The sequence below is a fragment of the Mustela nigripes genome, chromosome 11 (genome assembly GCF_022355385.1).
Source record: "Mustela nigripes isolate SB6536 chromosome 11, MUSNIG.SB6536, whole genome shotgun sequence".
NCBI lineage: Eukaryota > Metazoa > Chordata > Mammalia > Carnivora > Mustelidae > Mustela > Mustela nigripes.
In genome coordinates this window covers 31760710-31779756 of record NC_081567.1, presented here as the reverse complement: position 1 = coordinate 31779756, position 19047 = coordinate 31760710, and the positions used below count along the sequence as shown (strand labels likewise).

The 19047-nt window shown below is 50.5% G+C and overlaps 1 long non-coding RNA gene across 1 annotated transcript in view; it reads right to left on the bottom strand.

Moving 5' to 3' along the window:
• Nucleotides 1–319: 319 nt before the first annotated feature.
• Nucleotides 320–19047, bottom strand: part of LOC132027229 (uncharacterized) — a 21742-nt gene continuing 3014 nt past the window's right edge. Inside the window, exons 2-3 of the long non-coding RNA XR_009407102.1 lie at nt 9692–9863; nt 320–402 (exon numbers count right to left, since the gene is read on the bottom strand). This is a non-coding gene — a long non-coding RNA (uncharacterized LOC132027229). The remainder of the gene's footprint in view (nt 403–9691; nt 9864–19047) is intronic.

Here is a 19047-nt window from a genome sequence, read left to right as displayed (position 1 = left end):
CCTCACTCCAATGTGTAGCATCGGTGTTAATTAAGAACTTTCTGGAAATGCAGACTCTTGGAGCCCATCCTAGACTCCGAAGCAGAATGTGGATTTTAGTAATATTCTCTGAGTCACTCATCTGCCCATTGAACTTTTGAAATGCACGCAATGCTGTAGTCAAGGCATCTCTAACCCACAATCTTCTACTGCACTCATTGGATTGCTTACCCGTGTCCAGGAGAACAGCCAAGGTCATGTCTATTCACCAGTGTATCCCCTTCTCCGTGGAAACGCTGGTCTCTAGGGCGTATGCCATAGCTCTTGGAGGGATGGGTGGATGATGGATGGATGGATGGATGGATGGATGGATAGACGGATGGATGAGGCAAGTTTCACTGCCAGTCACGGAGGCCACCTGCCCTGGTGGAAGAAGCAAAGGGACCGGTCACTGAGCAGTTTGGCTGCCATCACTGTTTCTTGAACATCCAACTTCTGAGAGGTGGTTTGCCGACGTTTGACCATGAACTCCGCACAGAGCATTAGCAGGGGGTACAGATACAACCGTTTTCACACCTGACTAAGCGACGGAGCTGCTACGACAACCTGGAACGATGTGCTTTCTCCCCTGCCGCGCTGCCGCTCAGAGTACGCGCAAGCTCGCATTTGCCACCCAACGCCCAGGACTCTCTTTTCTGCTCTGGTGCACGGGCTCGTCTCTCCCCCGGCGCTTACAGTTCCTGACAACAGCTTCTGCCCTCGGGGAGGGCACAGTGAGGCCTGAGGGCACTCTCTGGGTCCTGGGAGCAAGAGTGGCCAGAGAGCAAGGCAAGTCAGGACTGTGCGGGGAGAGAACATTGCCAGGAGAAGCCCTCCACAAACAAGAGTGGGAGTCGGTGGGAAAACTCTGGGCACGTGCTCTACCTTGCCTCCCAGAGTCTCTTTTGGGATGGAGCCCCACTAGCCCACAAGGGGGACCAACTCAAAAAATAACTCAAAAAATACCCTTGGTTCTCTTCCCTTCCCTGTCTTACTACCCTTGGATGCTTCCTAGGATCGCCTCACAAATGCACGGTATTTAAACCCTTATCTTACAATCTTCTCGGAAACCACATCTGAGATGGCATCTTCTAATGAACACCACTGCTGCCAGCAGGCTCTGATGGTCTGACACTGTGACAAGCACCTGTGTGCCTGATCTCCTGCAGTTTTGGCAATAGCCCTGGGAGGTGGGCACGGCTGGATCTCCAGACAAAGACGACGTGGCCCGGGCGGACAGAGCGATGTGCGAAAGCTCCCAGCGGGTAATGCGCCGAGTCAAGGTTTGGACCTATTTAGGCTTGGAGTCAAACCTCACAGTCTTTCTATACTCACTTCCCAAGACTATCTGACTCATGACCTGAGATCACGGATGTGAGGATGCTTGGTGACGAGGAGGAGCTGAACTCTCATTACCGTGTTTCCAGAAAAGGCGGACTTTGTCAAAATCTTTCCCTCCAGGGGGTTAGGACAAGCCGGCCAGGGCTTGAGTTGCAATGGGTGTGACGCTTGGGTGTTGGGGCAAAGCCAAAGCCTGTGACAGAGGAGAGTGGAGATAGGAAGCAGGATTTTATGTCATCCATGGCAGTCAAAGCTGGCGACCAGCCTTTATCTCACACGTCAGCTCTTGGTGGGCCACAGTGGCTTCCCGGAGCCCTGCACAGCGGGCAACTCTGAGGCTGCTTCCCCACCTCTGAGCGAAGGCAAGTCGCAATCGATTAGTGATGTCTGCCAAGGGTAGAGGCGTGGGGAGCGGTGGTACGCACGCGGCATGGAGGCACAGACTGGATTCCAGCGTGAGTCAGAAGTCTTCCTTTGGTGGGGACGGAAGCAACATTTACATTTCAAGTAGGCTTCCACTTTTGAAAGGGATGATTTCCCCTTGAAGAGAGTTTATCTTTAATTTGAACATATGTGGCGAAACCCAGGCACTATGCAAAATTAGAGCTTGATGATAACTCTCGAGGGGCAAGGCAGAGAGAAATCAGCACACGATTTACTGAGTAGGAAGCACAGGGAAGAGGAACCCATATGCACTGGGTGACTTGCTTTCTCTCCCTCTCTCCTTCCTTCCTTCTTGCCTTTATTCCTCCGCACAGTGTCCCCTGTGCTCTGGTGGGGGAGGAAGGGGCTCGGATGATACGGAGTCTTATCACAGCCTGTTCCGAGTCTGGGCTCTGCACCTCCAGACCCTCCAGATCCTTGGTCTCACTCAAGCAGCACCGACAGGTCCGGAGTCCTGTTTTCTCAACTTGCTGTGGCTGGGGGTGGGAGGCAAAGTGCCTCCCCAACAGGTCACGGTGAATGGTGCAATCCGCCCATGAGGCGTGCTGAAGGGGAACTATAAATAATGCAGCCCCTTCTGCCCTTGAGTTTGGAGCTCCCGTATAGAGTCTGCCGCGTCACATCACTGAACCTCAGCACAGACCTGCGTGGCGGGGAGGTTCAGGCTTAACGCTCCCAATCTGACCCAGGACTGGTGCCCTTGACTGCAAAGGGACCTTGGCCACGAGCCGTTCAGGTCCTCCTGTGTGCGATGCTTTAGAATTCGGCTCAAATTTCCAAAGGGAATTCAAATATTTAGGTGAAATCCCATGGTATGGGCTTGTGAGGAATTCACCTTGGAATGATTTCTGTTCCTATTTAATTAATCATGGCCAGGTTACATGGTTTCACAGTGGAGATTCTCTAATAGGAAGTGGCTTTTCTTTTCTTTCTTTTTTTAAAATTTTTTATTTTTTATAAACATATATTTTTATCCCCAGGGGTACAAGTCTGTGAATCGCCAGGTTTACATACTTCACAGCACTCACCAAAGCACATACCCTCCCCAATGTCCATAACCCCACCACCCTTCTCCCAACTCCCCTCCCCCCAGCAACCCTCAGTTTGTTTTGTGAGATTAGGAGTCACTTATGGTTTGTCTCCCTCCCAATCCCATCTTGTTTCATTGATTCTTCTCCTACCCACTTAAGCCCCCATGTTGCATCACCACTTCCTTATATCAGGGAGATCATATGATAGTTGTCTTTCTCTGCTTGACTTATTTCGCTAAGCATGATACGCTCTAGTTCCATCCATGTTGTCGCAAATGGCAAGATTTCATTTCTTGGCTGCATAGTATTCCATTGTGTATATATACCACATCTTCTTGATCCACTCATCTGTTGATGGACATCTAGGTTCTTTCCATAGTTTGGCTATTGTGGACATTGGTGCTATAAACATTTGGGTGCACATGCCCCTTTGGATCACCACGTTTGTATCTTTAGGGTAAATACCCAGTAGTGCAATTGCTGGGTCATAGGACAGTTCTATTTTCAACATTTTGAGGAACCTCCATGCTGTTTTCCAGAGTGGTTGCACCAGCTTGCATTCCCACCAACAGTGTAGGAGGGTTCCCCTTTCTCCGCATCCTTGCCAGCATCCGACATATCAGATAAAGGACTAGTGTCCAAAATCTATAAAGAACTTAGCAAACTCAACATCCAAAGAACAAATAATCCAATCAAGAAATGGGCAGAGGACATGAACAGACATTTCTGCAAAGAAGACATCCAGATGGCCAACAGACACATGAAAAAGTGCTCCATATCACTCGGCATCAGGGAAATACAAATCAAAACCACAATGAGATATCACCTCACACCAGTCAGAATGGTTAAAATCAACAAGTCAGGAAGTGGCTTTTCTAAGCTGAGTCTTGCATTCAGCCGATTAATGGGAGAGAGGGGAGATATATATTGTTCTTCTGGGGCAAAGGCTGGTTTGGAAGCTCGGCTTGATGCAGCAGTGCCACAGAAGAAGGACGGGAAGTGGATTTCCTTGGTTGGCAGGAGATGGTTGGTGCTTGAGTAACTGAAGACTGAGGCGGAGGCCAGGATCTGGGGGATGCAATGCCGAGATTGATTACACATGTCTGTCATGGGCAACGCTGGGGGAGCAACAGTAGCCGTGCATATGTACCATCTCTTCTCCGAGAGGAAGTTGTCTAGAAAAACAGGGCATGTGGAACAGACACCAACCGTCCTGGAAGTGAAGAAAAAAAAAAAAAACCAAAAAACTGGACAAGGTCCATCCTGACCACCCGTTACTGGAGGGAGAAATTTTGATTTAGACGTTGGCAGTCTCCAGAAAGAGCTAGTCTCTCCGTCCTCCACTGTTTCCTAAGAGGATGAGCCAAAAGTATTGTTTCAGACCTCATGCAAATGAGGTTTCCAGGCAGAGGAGAGACAAGAGAGAGAAAAGCAAATGCTGCCTTTTGGCACCGGGTGCTGACTAGCAGAGCCGTGAAAGAAACCGCTTTGTGGGACCACCTTAAGAATGGGGTTGTGATTTTCCCTGGCACTTGCATCTCTTCTAAAGCAGGGCGGTGGGAAGAGTTCATTCAGCTTCAGATACAGATTCAAATACTCACTCCGTCATCTATGGCCTGAGCAACCTTGGACAGGCCACTTGAACTTTTTCTTTTTTTCTTTCATTTTTAAAGATCTGTTTATTGTCTTGAGGGTGAGCGTGCGCACACAACACCAGTGTGGGCAGGGGGAGGGGCTGGGGGAGAGGGAGAGAAAAGGGATCCCGGCTGAGCACGGAGCCCGACCTGGGGCTCAATCCCACGACCTGAGATCATGACCACAGCCGAAATCAAGAGTCAGAGTTTCAAGAGACCGGGCTACCCGGGCGCCCTGTCACTTGAATGTTCTCAGTCTAGTTTTCTTCTCGTGCAAATTGAGACTAAAAAACAAAAAAACAAAAAACATTTAAGGGACAAGATTTTCCCCAAAGTAGAATATTAATACCTTCCATGGGCAGTCAACAGGTGTGGACACAACGAGCGAGGTGTCAGGTGCCCGGAAGGTACACAGCAGCGTGGATTCCCAAAGGGAAAACATTGGCTAATTAGGGCCAGGCCGCCCTGGTTTTACCCTCCTCTTTTGCTCCTACCCTTGAGGTCCTGGATCTCTTCTTTTCAGAGGTCATGCTTTCCAGAATGTCTCTAGAGAAAAGAAAAAGAGCTTCCGATCTTGGTGGCTTTGGTCATTTTACCACCTCCCACGGATTCGGAAGACTCTGTGGGACACAGTGGTGAGTTGGTTTAAGCTTATCTTGGCGGCGATGATTCGGGTCACCAGATCTCCTTCTGTATGGATGTCCTGGATTTTCTGCGGTTGGGAGACTGGGGCTGTCTTCTACCCAGATCTCTATGAAGCTCCCAGGCAAAGGGTCAGTGCCCCGATGTTTTCCCACCGTCTCGTTCTTTCTGAAGTTCAAGTTCTGCATTTCATTTTTGAAGAGTCTGGAATCACGCAGCCCCTTCAGACCCAAGGAGAATGAGGTTTTCGTCGGAGCCACTGAGGGCCTCAGACAGGAAGGACCTGGGGGGACTGGCAGGCTGTTCTTACCCAAACATCTCTGCGAGCAGAAGGAAAGTCTGTGCAGATGTCTGGGCCCACAACCTTCTCGGTCTCAAGGTGAGCCACGACTCTCCAGCAGCCCGTGGATGGGGAATTCAAGCATTTCTAGCTTGTGTTTTTACCACCCTCCATTCTGGTTCAATATAGCTAAGCTTCTGTGGTAGGAACACATCCAAATGGTACATCAGTCTGCTAATTCTGCACCCAAGACCCCCCCCCCCCAATATTCTTCCATCCTTGGCCCCAGCTGTGTAGACACCTGGTCTACCAGGGTCCTTCCTTACTTTGGAATTTAAACCACAGTAGTTCTGTTTCTGTTTTGTTTTTCCCCCAGCCTGGCTACTAAGAGAAGATCAAGGCTGGTGCCTGGCTGGCCCCAGATTCTCCTCTTGCAAGCTGAGAGGCTGGAAGTCTACATCCAGAGTGAGGCAGCGACTGGGATGTGTGGTTGGCCTTATGCAAATGTCTTGCTCACGCAATGGAAAGGTCCCGGTCTCTGGGCCTTTTTCAGAGCCCTGAGACATGGAGCCCGGGAGGCATCTCCCCACAGGCAATCAAGGGAGAAGCTTAAGCCGATTCTTCTGTTTTCTGGCAGCAGCCTTTGCTTGCCTTCTCCCTCTGGGGAAATTAGCTTGCTGGCTCAGAGAGAGGGAAAATAAACAAGTCTAACCTGAAATATGCATTAGAGTTTAGCTATTTTTGGAGGTTCCCGAGATTGAAAATGGCTGAAGGCTGACCACTTGGCATCTGTCCTGCATGAGCTCTCGGAGGCTCTGCAGGGAGAGGGAGGGGAGAGCCGTGCCCATCACAGGGCTGAGGCGGGCGGGGGGATCTGTGCAGCTGGTCAACAGAACTGGGGCCTGGACCAGCCTGTTCCTCTCAGCGCCTGGCTCCGAGAAGAGGCGAAGAAGGGAGGTGAGTCAGGATGGGTACGTAAGTTTGTGATTCAGCGGGCGGCTGGGCTCTCCACCGTGACGAGTGTGTCTCCCCCGAGTGACGGAGCCGGAACTTTGGGCATGTTTCTGTCCTTCTGCATCAGAAGGGAGGGGAGGTCTCGTTCAGCCACATTAGACTGTGAGTTTGCCAAAGGTGGGGGGACCGCTTCCACTATGGACTGAAGCCTGGTCTCCCCAAAACTCCTACGTTGAAGCCCCTCAGGTATGGGGAGGTGGGCCTTTGGGAGGTGATCAGGTCATGCCGGCGAAGCCCCCTGTGGTGGAGAAGAGAACTAATCCTTTCTCCTTCTCTTCCGTGGGGGCACCCAGTGAGAAGGCGGCCGTCTTCAAACCAGGACGAGCTTCTTCCCAGAGACCAGATCTGCCACCTCCCTGACCTTGGACTTCCAGCCTCCAGAACCACGACAAATCAATGTTTGTGGTTTAAGCGCGCCCCCCAACCCGTCTGTGGTATTTTGTCACTGCAGCCCGAATGGACTAAGACCACCCGTCATCTCTCTCTGCATCCACAGCCCTCAGTAGGATGCCTGGCACACAGCAGGTGCTCAATATATGCTTGTTGTGTAAATGGACCTTTATCCATGACCTCACCTGCAGATCCTCTCACGGAGAAGGAAACAGAGGTGAGAGCAGGTTATGTCAGTGCCCATGCCCTCGCCTTGTGGCTCTCTGCGTGAGAGCCACGTCCCCACCCACAGGCAGCATGGGGTTAAAGCCCCAGGAGCCCCGACAGGTGGGGATTAGAGGGTGAACACCCCAGTGTCTTTTCCCTACAAGTGGGGCAACCCAGGGGCCCCATCTTGCAGAGAGGCCTGCTGGGTACCAGACTGGGCACCCCCTCCTGGTTTCTCTCCTTCCCTGCCTCTCTTCCCTGCACCCTCCCTCGGGCTCCTGGGGTCCCCTCCTGAAGGTCTCACCTTGCTTGCTCCTGAAGGCTCTGGCTTGAGATTCGGGGGGGGGGGGCTGTGTGGGCTGGCCCAGGGCAGGGAGCTGATGGACAAGGGGTCAGAATGTGGCCCAGGTGCGCTTCTCACTCTCCACCTGCGTCCTCCCCACGCGGCAGCCGAGCAGATGCGATGCCTCCCGGTGCACACACAGCTGGCCCTCAGGGGCCCCTTTCAACTCAGCAGGGGCCTGATACACCCACCGGGCTGCTGACACACTCATCAGGGAGCAGACACACTCATGGGGAGGCAGGGGAGTCAGAGGCAAGCTTGCGTGGGAATCAAGAGACAAGGGTCCGCTCCCCGGTCTGCTTCTCAGAGCCGTGTGACTTTTGGGAGCCTCCTGGGCTCACCGCACCTCCCTTCCCTGCTTTCATAGGAGGTGACGAACAGCAACCCAGAGGTCTGCCAGCAACCCAGAGGTCCGCGGACGGGCGAGTGCATAAACAGAATGCGGTAGCTTTGTACCTGGGAGACCCGCCCCCCAAGAAGGAATGACATCCTGACACAGGCTGCCACGTGTGTGAACCTTGAAGACACGAGATCCCTGAAGGCACCGGACAGGGAAGGTCCCAGGCCGTGTGACGTCGTCCCGGTGGGATTTCCGGAGCAGGTGAATCCACGGAGATAGAACATAGATGAGTGATTCCCGGCGGTTGAGGCAAAAGGGAACTGGGGCTGCCTGCTGAGGGGGTATGGGGTTTCCTTTTGGGGGTGCCGGACGGGTCTTGGAACAAGGCAGAGGTAGTGGTTACACGACACTGAGGGATACACGGACGGCCATCGAGCGGCTCGCGTCATAACGGCTCATGGTCAATGTGATGTTAGGCATGTTTCTCCTTAAAAAGGAGGAGGATGTTGGGGGTTAACCCACTGGTGCTCCTTCCGCGGCTGCACAGTCGGGTCTCCAGGGAGCTTTAAAAATACCGACAGCGGGCCCCATTCCAGAAAGTCTGATTCTGTTAGAAATTTTTATGAAACTTCTCCCGGAGATCCTAACCTGCCACAAGGTTCAGAATCCCCGAACGGTGCTGGAGGTTCCAGCCGTCTCGGCGCCTCCCCGCGTAGCATGGATTTGAGTCCCCAGACCTCTGTTCTGGTGCTATTTTAAATCTTCTTTGCTGATTGTGGAGTAAAAGCCTGAAGAACAATTCTCGTTGTAAAGACGTTAGAGGCACAGGCTCATAGGAGAGGGAAGTTTTGTCACGGGGGGTGGTTTCGGAGGAGATGAGTTCTGGGCATCTGGAACCATCTCTCTCGCCCCTGGCCCCGGACGGCCAGCCACCTTCCGCCACAACAAAGTGTCCCTCCCAGTGGTGCCCTGACCCTCTGCAGAGCTAACACGTAAGGTCACACGGGCAACTCCAACCACTTAAAGATGTTAAGGCTAAAATGGATTCTGTTCCATCCAAACACCCACTCTGAGGACCTACTGTGTGCCAGGCCAGCCTGGGTGAGGATCTACTGTGTGCTGGGTGGCGGAGATGAACAGGAGAGAGCCACCGAGAGTTGGGCCGGACAGAAACGTTGTACGAGAGAACAACAATGTTCCGAATGGTGGTTAACCTGGGTCAATGACTGTCTGCGTGCCAGGCCCTCCCCTCGGACCTTCTCATTCCGAGGTGGCTAAGTCACCTGCGCCAAGTGGAGGTTAATTTTGTGCGTGAACCGGACTGAGCCCACATGGATGCCCACGTGGCTGGTAAAACCTGACGTCCGGGTGTGTCTGTGCGGGTGTTTCCGCAAGAGAGTAGCATCCAAATCAGCTGAGTAAGAAGATTGCCTTCACCCATGTGGGGGGCATCGTCTGCTGTGCTGAGGGCCCAAGTAGAACAAAAAGGCAGAGAAAGGGCAGACTTGCTCTCTGTGCCGGAGCTCAGATGGCCGTCTTCTCCCGCCCTCAGACATGGGCAAGTCTGGTTCTTGGCCTTTGCAGTTGGACTCGACGGGTGCCTTTGGCTCCTGGGTTTCTCAGGCCTTTGGGTTTGGGCTGGAACAACATCTCTTGCTTCTGTGGGTCTCCAGCTTGTAGACAGCAGATCGAGGGACTCCTCAGTCTCCTTAATTGCATGAGCCAATCCCTTTTAATAAACCCCCCTCTCTCCCCGCTGTCTCTCTCTTTCTCTACCGATTTGGTTCTGTTTCTCTGGGGAGCTGTAGTTACATGGCTGGGAAGTGGTCATCACAGAAACCCGGTCCCTGACCACCACGTTTGCCCTCACGGGTTTCAGGGCACACCTTGACCTTGCTGCTTGGAGACGCGGGTGGTGTCGCAAAGAGAGAGGAACAGTTGATTTGTTCCCCCTGAGGGAGACCTTCCTCCACTTCCCTACCCCCCGGCCACCGACTGTGTACTGACCTGGAGCTTTGCTGTGCAAGAGGGTGGCCACGGGCAGGTGGAAGGCAAGGCTTGGTGATTTTAAAAGTGGGTGTAGGGCGGGCAGAGGGAAGGCTTTCTGGAGTCAGCCGGCCTGAGTCTGAGTCTCACTTGGTGACCTCGGACGAACATCTCTGAGCACCCGCGGCTTCACCTGGAAATGGAAAAGACGAGAGTCATCATCATGGTAAAAACGAGAAGAGAGAATTCATGTCGAAGCTTGGCAGATTGTAAACCCTCAAATGTCAGTTACCATTTGGAAGCTAAAAATGCCTTCCCATTACGGTCTGAATGCGTTCTAGCTTTGGAAATAGCTCCAAATTCCATTTATGTTAAGAATCGCCTTCTGTTCTCCAGGCCTGTGTGTGCGATGGTCCCTGGGACTTGGGTGACCATCAACTGTGGCCGGGATGAGGTCCTGCGTGCTCTGGAGGCCACGGAGGGAGACTGGGGGACCCCGAGCGACTCCCTTCTGCTCTGTGCTAATGGATTTGGAGACCTGGAGGTCAAAAGCCTGTGATGCTTCGACACATCTAATAGACACTCTTTCCGCATCTTGAGTGCGATGGAATTAGCCGGTGCGGATGTATTTCAGGAAATTCCTAGAATTCCCGGGTTATAGGAGAATATATTTGGACCATTCTAACAATGCTTGCGCATTCTTTGTGATAGTCTGCTGAAACAGTCATCCCTGTTTAAAAGGCCCAGAGATAGCAACTGTACTCTCTTTTAAATTAAGAAAAAAATGAATAGGTAATCCAGGCACATGGCATAAAATTTAAAAGGGTTCGCAGCCTCCGCACGGCAGCTTCCCTGTCCAGAGTCAGCTACTGATACTGGTCTCTCCTATGTCTTTCCAGAAACAGCTGCACACGCGTGCGTTATCCGCTGCCCGCCCTCCCTCCCCCGCGCCCGGCGGACGCTGACTACAGTCACCATTCTGTACTGGCCCCCTCCCACCCTGGTCAATTTTAACAATATGTCTGGGCGATTGTTCTATATTGCTCCAAAGCAGTATTCCATTTCCAGGATGTACCATAATCTATCTTCCCCAAAACTTATTTATAGCTTTTAGGTTATCCTTGATGTTTCGCTCCTGCCCGCAATACCGCCCATAACCTCGGTGTTTGCAGCATCTCCCACGAGTCCGAGTGGGACTGCAGGATAACTTTCCCCGGGGGAGTTTCTGGGTCACCGAGTATGTGCATTTTTAATTTTGAGAGTTTGGGCCACTGTTGGTAGGACTGCAAACCGGTGCAGCCACCATGGGAAACAGTATGGAGGTTCCTCAAGGAAGTAAAAATAAAACGGCCCTATGATGCAGCAATCCCACTTCTGGGCATTTATGTAAAGGAAACGAAATCACTCTGTTGGAGAGAGATCGGTAGCCCCCATGTCTACATTATTCCCAATAGTCAAGACACGGAGACAATGTCAGTTGTCCATCGCCAGATGCACGGATAAAGAAAACGTGATAGACACGCACACAGAGACAGACAATGGAGTATAATTCAGCCATAAAAGAAGAAATTGCTAGGGGCACCTGGTGGCTCAGTGGGTTAAAGCCTCTGCCTTCTGCTCAGGTCATGATCCCAGGGTCTTGGGATCGAGCCCTGCATCGGGCTCTCTGCTCAGTAGGGAGCCTGCTTCCTCCTCTCTCTCTGCCTGCCTCTCTGCCTACTTGTGATCTCTCTGTCAAATAAATAAATAAATAAAATCTTTAAAAAGAAAGACAACATGGCTGGACCTTGAGGGTATGAGGCTAAGTGAGATAAGTCAAAGACAAATACTGTATGATTTCACTTACACGGGGAATCTAAAAAAAAAAAAAAAAAAGCCAAACTTACAGAAACAGAGTAAAATGGCAGTTGCCAGGGGTAGGGGTGAGGGAAGTGGGGAGAGAGCGTGGTACGAACTGCAAGTTCTAAGATCAACGCGTCAGGGAATCTAGTGCAGAACACAGTGGCAACGGAGAAGTTCGAGATGAGATTCCAGCTTTGATGTCTATGTGTCTTATAACTTAGCGAGTGAGCGTATTTTCAGGTGTTAAAGAGCTATTAATATTTTATTTTAGTTTTTAGAGATTTTGTTTATTTATTAGACAGAGCTCACAAGTAGGCAGAGAGAGAGGAGGAAGCAGGCTCCCTGCTGAGCAGAGAGCCCGATGCCGGGCTTGATCCCAGGACCCCGAGATCATGACCTGAGCTGAAGGCAGAGGCTTAACCCTGATATTTTATTTTATTTTATTTATTTATTTTTAAAAGATTTTATTTATTTATTTGAGAGAGAGAGGGAGAGACAGAGAGGAAGAGTATGAGAGGGGAAGTCAGAGGGAGAAGCAGACTCCCCATGGAGCTGGGAGCTTGATATGGGACTCGATCTCAGGACTCTGGAATCATGACCTGAGCCGAAGGCAGTCGCTTAGCCAACTGAGCCACCCAGGTGTCCCCTGATATTTTATTTTTAAATGAAGGACATTTGGACTATTTTTTCATTGAGCTGCTGGCCTTTTTTGAACGGATGTACAGGATTTCTTTCCATTTAGCAAATGACCTTTCCTTCCGCTTTGCATAAATATTTTCCCCACTATGTCATAAATCTTTTTAAACTCGGTGGCTTTTAAAGGCAGACATTGCTTATCTATTTGTTCAAAGGCATCTCTCTTTTATAAATGGATGCTAACGTGTAGTAGTGCTTCATGTTTTCTTTTCAACAAGATTTTATTAAAAAAAATAAAGAAAAAAAGAAAACCCTTTATGTTTTCTGTTCGTATTTTAATGGCTGCATTATGTTATGTTTAAGTCTCGGCTCTCCATCGGGGATTTCAGGGCAAGGTGCGGAATGAGGATCCCCCTTTCTCTCTCTCCAGATGCTTTCCCAGTGGTTACCTTTATGGAGTAATCAGTCTCTCTCCCACTGATGGGAGTGTGATATCCGTATACGCTAATGTCCTGTACGTACTGGGGTCTGCTGCTGGCGTTTCTCCTCTGATATTCTCCACCCTTGGTCTCTACAGACCTCCCGTCTTTTCGTCCCGACTCCTCTAAAACACGAGAAAGGAAGTTCCTGCCTATTTGCCTGGATTCTGCCTTCGCGATGGCTTCTCTCTGGGACCCAACTCGGATCGAGAAATGCATCCCCTCCATTAGGCGCAACCACAGTCTCTCAGAATTCAGAGGTTCCAAACTGCTGCACTGGACTGGAAAGACAGGATGAAAAGCGGGCTGACCTCCTCTCTTGTAGAGAACCAGCTGATGATAATAATGATGACGTCAATGATTATAAACTACCATCCCGGTGTGCTCGGCAGGCTACATATGTTATTTCATCGATCCCTCGGGCAACTGCTAAGTTCGTGTTTTTGTATCCGCATAGTACAGAGGAGAGAAGTGAAGGGACGGGTGCCCAAGACAATGCGACATAGAGATGGGGTCTGGACGCAGGTGTAACGGATTCCAAAGCGAGGGTCTTCCTCTTTCTGGAATGTGGGATCTCGGTTGCAACACATCCAAGGAGATCACATCCCTTTACTTGTCCCCTCCTTCATAAATCTATCCCCCCCCCTTTTAAAGATTTTATTTATTTGAGAGCGACAGAGACAGAGACAAGGACAGTGAGGGGGAGCACAGATGGGGAGGAGAGGGAGAAACAGACACCCTGCGGAGCAGGGAGCCCGACGTAGGGCTCAAGCCCAGGACTCTGGGATCATGATCTGAGTCAAAGGCAGATGCTGAGCCACCCAGGCGCCCCTTATGATCACTTTGGAGCGCTTGGTCACTACTGACAAGAGTCAGAAAATCATCTACCTTTGGGGCAGACAGGGGACGTAAACGAATGAAGTTGCCCAGACAGGATGAGTAGGGAGCTTTGAGGACCACAGGAAGGTGAGGAGAGGGAGAAGTAGGCTCCCTGCCGAGCATGGACCTGACACAGAGCTTGATCCCATGACCCATGAGATCATGACCTGAGCCCAAACCAAGAGTCAGACGCTCAATCGACTGAGCTACCCAGGGCCCCCTCTAGATTTTTTTGTGAAAGCTCCCAATTTTTAGATGTCAGTGAATTAGAAAAACAATCAATGTATGTTCTTTAATTGGGGCGCCTGGGTGGCTCAGTGGGTTAAGCCGCTGCCTTCGGCTCAAGTCATGATCTCAGGGTCCTGGGATCGAGTGCCGCATCAGCCTCTCTGCTCAGCAGGGAGCCTGCTTCTCTCTCTCTCTCTCTCTCTCTCTCTCTCTCTCTGCCTCTCCGTCTACTTGTGATCTCTGTCTTTCAAATAAATAAAATATTTAAAAAATAAAATAAAATAAAATGTAAAGCTTAATTCTGAAAGTTGCCTTGTAGAAAGTGCATTAAACAAACATTTATTCCACCAAACATGACTCAGCAACGGAAGGGAACGAATTACTGGTACACTTAGAAAACGAATGACTCTCGGAAACAAAGTGCTGAGCAGAAGGCAGGCACATAAAGGGACATGTGGAGTACATCCACTTCTTTGAAATTCTAGAACAAGCAACACTCAGCAGTGACAAGGGCAAGGATTGACCGGGAAGGGAGAGAGGACCCTTTCAGATCTCCCGTATCTTCAGAGGGGTTTGGATTATGTTGATAGATGGTTTTGTCAAAGCCGAGGGAACGTATGCCTGACACGTGTCTATTTCAAAGGATGTAAATTCTACACACAAAAAAATGCAGAGACAAATATTAAACTCTACTGAACGACGATCGTGCCGTCGTGTTTAGGAGGAAGGATCCTGATGTCTGCAACTTACTTGGAAATGAACGAAGAATTAGAGGGACTCAGGGATGGACAGATGCATGGAGGGAAGGAAAGATCAGTACCAGATCACGACTAGGAGAATGTTAATGAATCAACATTGCTGTGCACTTGACATAATAACCTGGTGGGGAAAATGAGCCAAACGAATGAAACTACCTGTGGGCTGGTACGCACCCCTAAACCTCTCTGACTTTTCGCCGTCACACGTCCCCACCATCCCATGACGTTACGTCATCGCAGCAAGTTCATCACCCACGGACTTTCCCTGAAGCCAAGCTCTTTGTCCTTCCATCCACCTTGCACAAGGCTTGACAGAGCCGGCACGGTTCAGTGAGCGAAGGAACGAGAAAATCCATCCCCCGATCACATCACAAACGCTTCTCCACCACGACCTGCCTCAGACGGAAGCGAGCCCGGCCACCTTCTCATTCATCAGCGGGAAAGAAGAAAACCATTCTGGCCACAGCTCCCTAGCGCCTTCTGCTAACCCAGCTTGCCACATTGGCATTCTCTCTCCATGGGGCATTTCAGTTCAAGAAGGGACAGGGAGGAGCCCAGAGCAGTCCCTTCGTTACAGATCAGGGTTCAGGAAGAATGTCTGCTTGGCGGGTGTGGATGCTGCCTTCAGAGGTGAGCAAATGGGCAGCTTTTCGGGGCGAGTGGCTGTGTCTGTGTTGCACAGCCACTGTGTGTCCTGGGCCATGGTTGGGACAACAGAGACGACGAACAAGGAGTATTAAGAGTCTCATATCAGAGTCTCAGAGGTGCCGCCTGTCAGAGCCGAGGGGGGAAGGGAACAGGGGAAGAGCTTTCTGCTCTAAACACACTCTCTGAAAGTGGCAATAATTTTAAAGATTTTATTTATTTATTTGACAGAGAGAGATCACAAGTAGACAGAGAGGCACAGAGAGAAAGAGAGGGGGAAGCAGGCTCCTTGCCGAGCAGAGAGCCCAATGCAGGGGCTCGATCCCAGGACCCTGAGATCATGACCCGAGCTGAAGGCAGAGGCTTTAACCCACTGAGCCACCCAGGCGCCCCTGAAAGCGGCAATAATTTTAAAAGGCAATTTGCCGTCATCACAGTTGTTAAGGTTATGATGCACGCAGATCAGAGGCAGCAGGGTCGGTCTTGTAAATATGGGATTGATCGCCGGAGGTCAAACCTGCAGCCATCTAGCTTGTAGTCAGAAGGGAGCCCCTTTCTCTGTGCTTTCCCCCAAACTAGCTGCATCACTTACTAGCATCTTGGCTTCCTCGCCCTCCCCCAAAGATACCACACTTTGGACTTGCCTTGGCCAATGAAACATGAGTAGGAGTGCCCCGAGTCCCGTCCGAGCGGAAGGTTTAAGAGCGAAGTTCTTTTTTCTCCTCGGCCAAAAGATTGTGGCTGAGATTGTGCCCCAGATTGTGGGGGCTTGTAGGTCCTAGAGAGAAGCCACAGAACACAGCCCCGGCGGGCTCTGAGAGACACGGAACATGAGCGAGAGACAAATATTTTTGCTGTCAAGTCTCTGGGCTTTTGGGGTCATTTGTTTTTGCAGCATACCTCACGGGTCCTAACTGATACGCTCTAGCCAGCCAAGACGGCTCCTGCCCCAGTGCCATGGACATGGTCCTCTAGATATTAAGACTTCCCCATCAAACTTGGGTCTCCTTCTGGAGTAATGAAAACTGCACAGAATAAACTACCTTGGATAAAGATAAAGATAAGCCAATTTGGGTGTCACGACGCTTTGGGAGGGTGGCTGTTAAGCAGAGAGACCAGGCGGGCTGGTGAGGACAGGATGGCTGTCAGAGGCCAGGGGGCCACGGGGCAACGTGGAGCCCTGGACCTACTCGTCGCTAGCTGTGTAGCTTGGGCCCAAACCTTTGGCCTCTTTACTCCTCTAAACCCGCCAGACGGGGTGGATGTGAGCTCCTAGGGAAGAACTAGGTCAGCTGCAAGGCGTACTGTTGGGGTTCTTGTTGCTTTTTTTCCCCCCTCCTTCTCCTCCTCCTCCTCCTCTTAATTGGCCTGGATAACACGGGGGAAGGGCAGGAGACGTAAGTGGAGCATCAACAAGGCGGGATGAGCTTGGAGACTGAGGGGGCCCTAGGAAGGGGCCCCGTGCTCAGAGTTCCTGGCAGACACATTCGGAAGGCAGCGTAGCCTTTCGCTAATGTTAACTTTTTTTTGGCAGCATGGGGCAAAGGTAAGATGGGTGAAGACAGATCTCTTCTCAAAAAAGTTCTTTTTTTAAAAAATGCACAAAATAAAAGAATCAGAATCACATAGGGAACCAATTTTACTGCTGCCGAAGTATTTAAAAATACCAATTTGTGACAGAATTAATATACATACTTCCTCGCTAGTGCATTAAACGACTAGATCCATTGACAGATCTAATAAATACCAAGACTTCAGAGCTGTACTGAGCACAGATGATGTTTTACAATGTCTACAACTATTTTAACGTGACGGGAAGGTGTGTTTGATTTCCCTTGGGAACAAAGTCATGATAAAGTAAGTCCTACCATGCCTGGTTGTCTCTGTTCAGTTGAAGGAAATGGAAACATCCAGGTAGAGGTCACTGAAAATTTTTTCCTAATTTGTTCCCATTCAAGTCCACGGACTCCCAAAATTAGAGCCAGGACAACTAGAGGCTCTGTGGATCCCAGGGGAAGGAACCCTGTTCTAGATGCATTTTCTCAAGGGGTTCACATCCTTTCTCTGAAGCCTCAAGGTCCTCATGACCAAGATGGCATTCTCTGTTCCTGGTGTTCTTGTTAGGGGTGGAATTTATTTATCCTACAGTGAGCTGCCCTCGTGGGGCCTTATTCCCTGGCTCATCGGTTTCAGGGGATAGCACCAAGATAAGGAAGGAGCACACCCAGCCCCTCCTCCTCTTCCCTGAGGTCCCATAGAGGGACAAGAGACGGGGAGGGACAGGAGAAGCAGTGAGAGTACATGGAACAACAGACCAGGGAACAAGCAAGCGCGACACCCACAAAGCAGAATTCTTGAGGCATTCCTGACAGATCAAAACCACATCACATACTTCTGGAAGGCCAGCCATTGGAAATCACGGCCTAGAATATATTTCAAAGAATATCTAACAGTAGGGAGCATTTCCATCGCGCCAAAGCTTCTGAATTGGAATCCTCATAATAAGTCCTTTGCCTGAGATCACACAACCAGGCATCTTCAAAGCCCCATAATCTTGTCTCCTGCCCTCTGCTGGCAGGCAACTCCTGCATTTAATTCTTACTCAGGAAGAACCTTTCCTTTCTCCTTCTCTTATTTTTTAAAGTCCTTCTAGCATCTGGAGGCTTCAGAATGAGGATATAAACTCTTCGGGCTCCCTTCTGGGCTGGGAAAAGCTTAAGCAGCTCCATTCCATTTTAAGGGGGTGATGCTAATGAACCCCTCTCCAGGTCAGCACTGCAGGCTGGAGCCTACTGCCTTTGGGGACTGGGTGTGTGGGGGCGGCTGGGGTGTTGAGGTAGGAACCCCCCGCTAATCCATTCGGGAATATCCACGCTTGAACACAATTTCCTCACAGTTTCTCTTCATCTCTCCTCTGAACACCATTTTCCCTAAAAATACTCCTTAACATTATGCACAAACATTGGAGAGATACTTACTTGGCCCCGACCTTTGCCTGCTTCCTGCTGAAAGAGATTCAGTGACACACAAATGGGGCTGAATTATTTATAGGCCTGAGGGGAAACCAAAGTTGCTTTTATTCCTACGGGAAGTGTAGGAGGAAGGCCAAAAGGCACCAAATTAGCTCTGGCTCCTCCCAGAGGGACTCCAGCCAGGCCCAAGGGTGGCTGGGCATACTCCATGGCTGGGTCTTTGGAAACCCCCATCAATCCGGGCTGTTCTTTTCCCATGTCTTGTTGGGCGACAGTGGTCCACACCCTCCTTGGCCAGAAGGTACCAAGACAAGAGAGTAGAGGCCTCAAGAGTGTCTGGGAGCTCAACACGCCCATGAGGTGGGTCACTTATGAATGTCAAGTGATACGGATATGGATTGAGCATCTGCTCGAGGCTGGGTGATGGAGAGGGACAGAGAAGTTCTTCAACTCATCTGTCCAATGATTCAACAAATATTTCTATGGCATCTTCTCTTGTGAGGGACTGTTCCAGGTGCCTGGGAAGGTAGGGCAAGACTGATGAGGTCCTACGCTTGTAAGACACTGTTCCTGTCCTCAGGGAACGCAGCTTAATGATGCCTCCTCCTTCTCCTTGCCAGGCACCATCTTGATCCCATTCATCACCATCACCACCATCACCACCATCATCACCATCATCACCATCATCACCATCATTATCACCACCATCACCACCATCACCACCATCACCACCATCATCACCATCACCATCACCACCACCATCACCATCACCACAATCATCATGACCATCATGAACATCACCACCATCATCAACACCACCATCACCATCACCATCACCATCTCCATCATCACCATCATCATCACCATCACCACCATCAAGACCACCATCATCACCATCACCATCATCATGACCATCATGACCATCATCACCATCACCA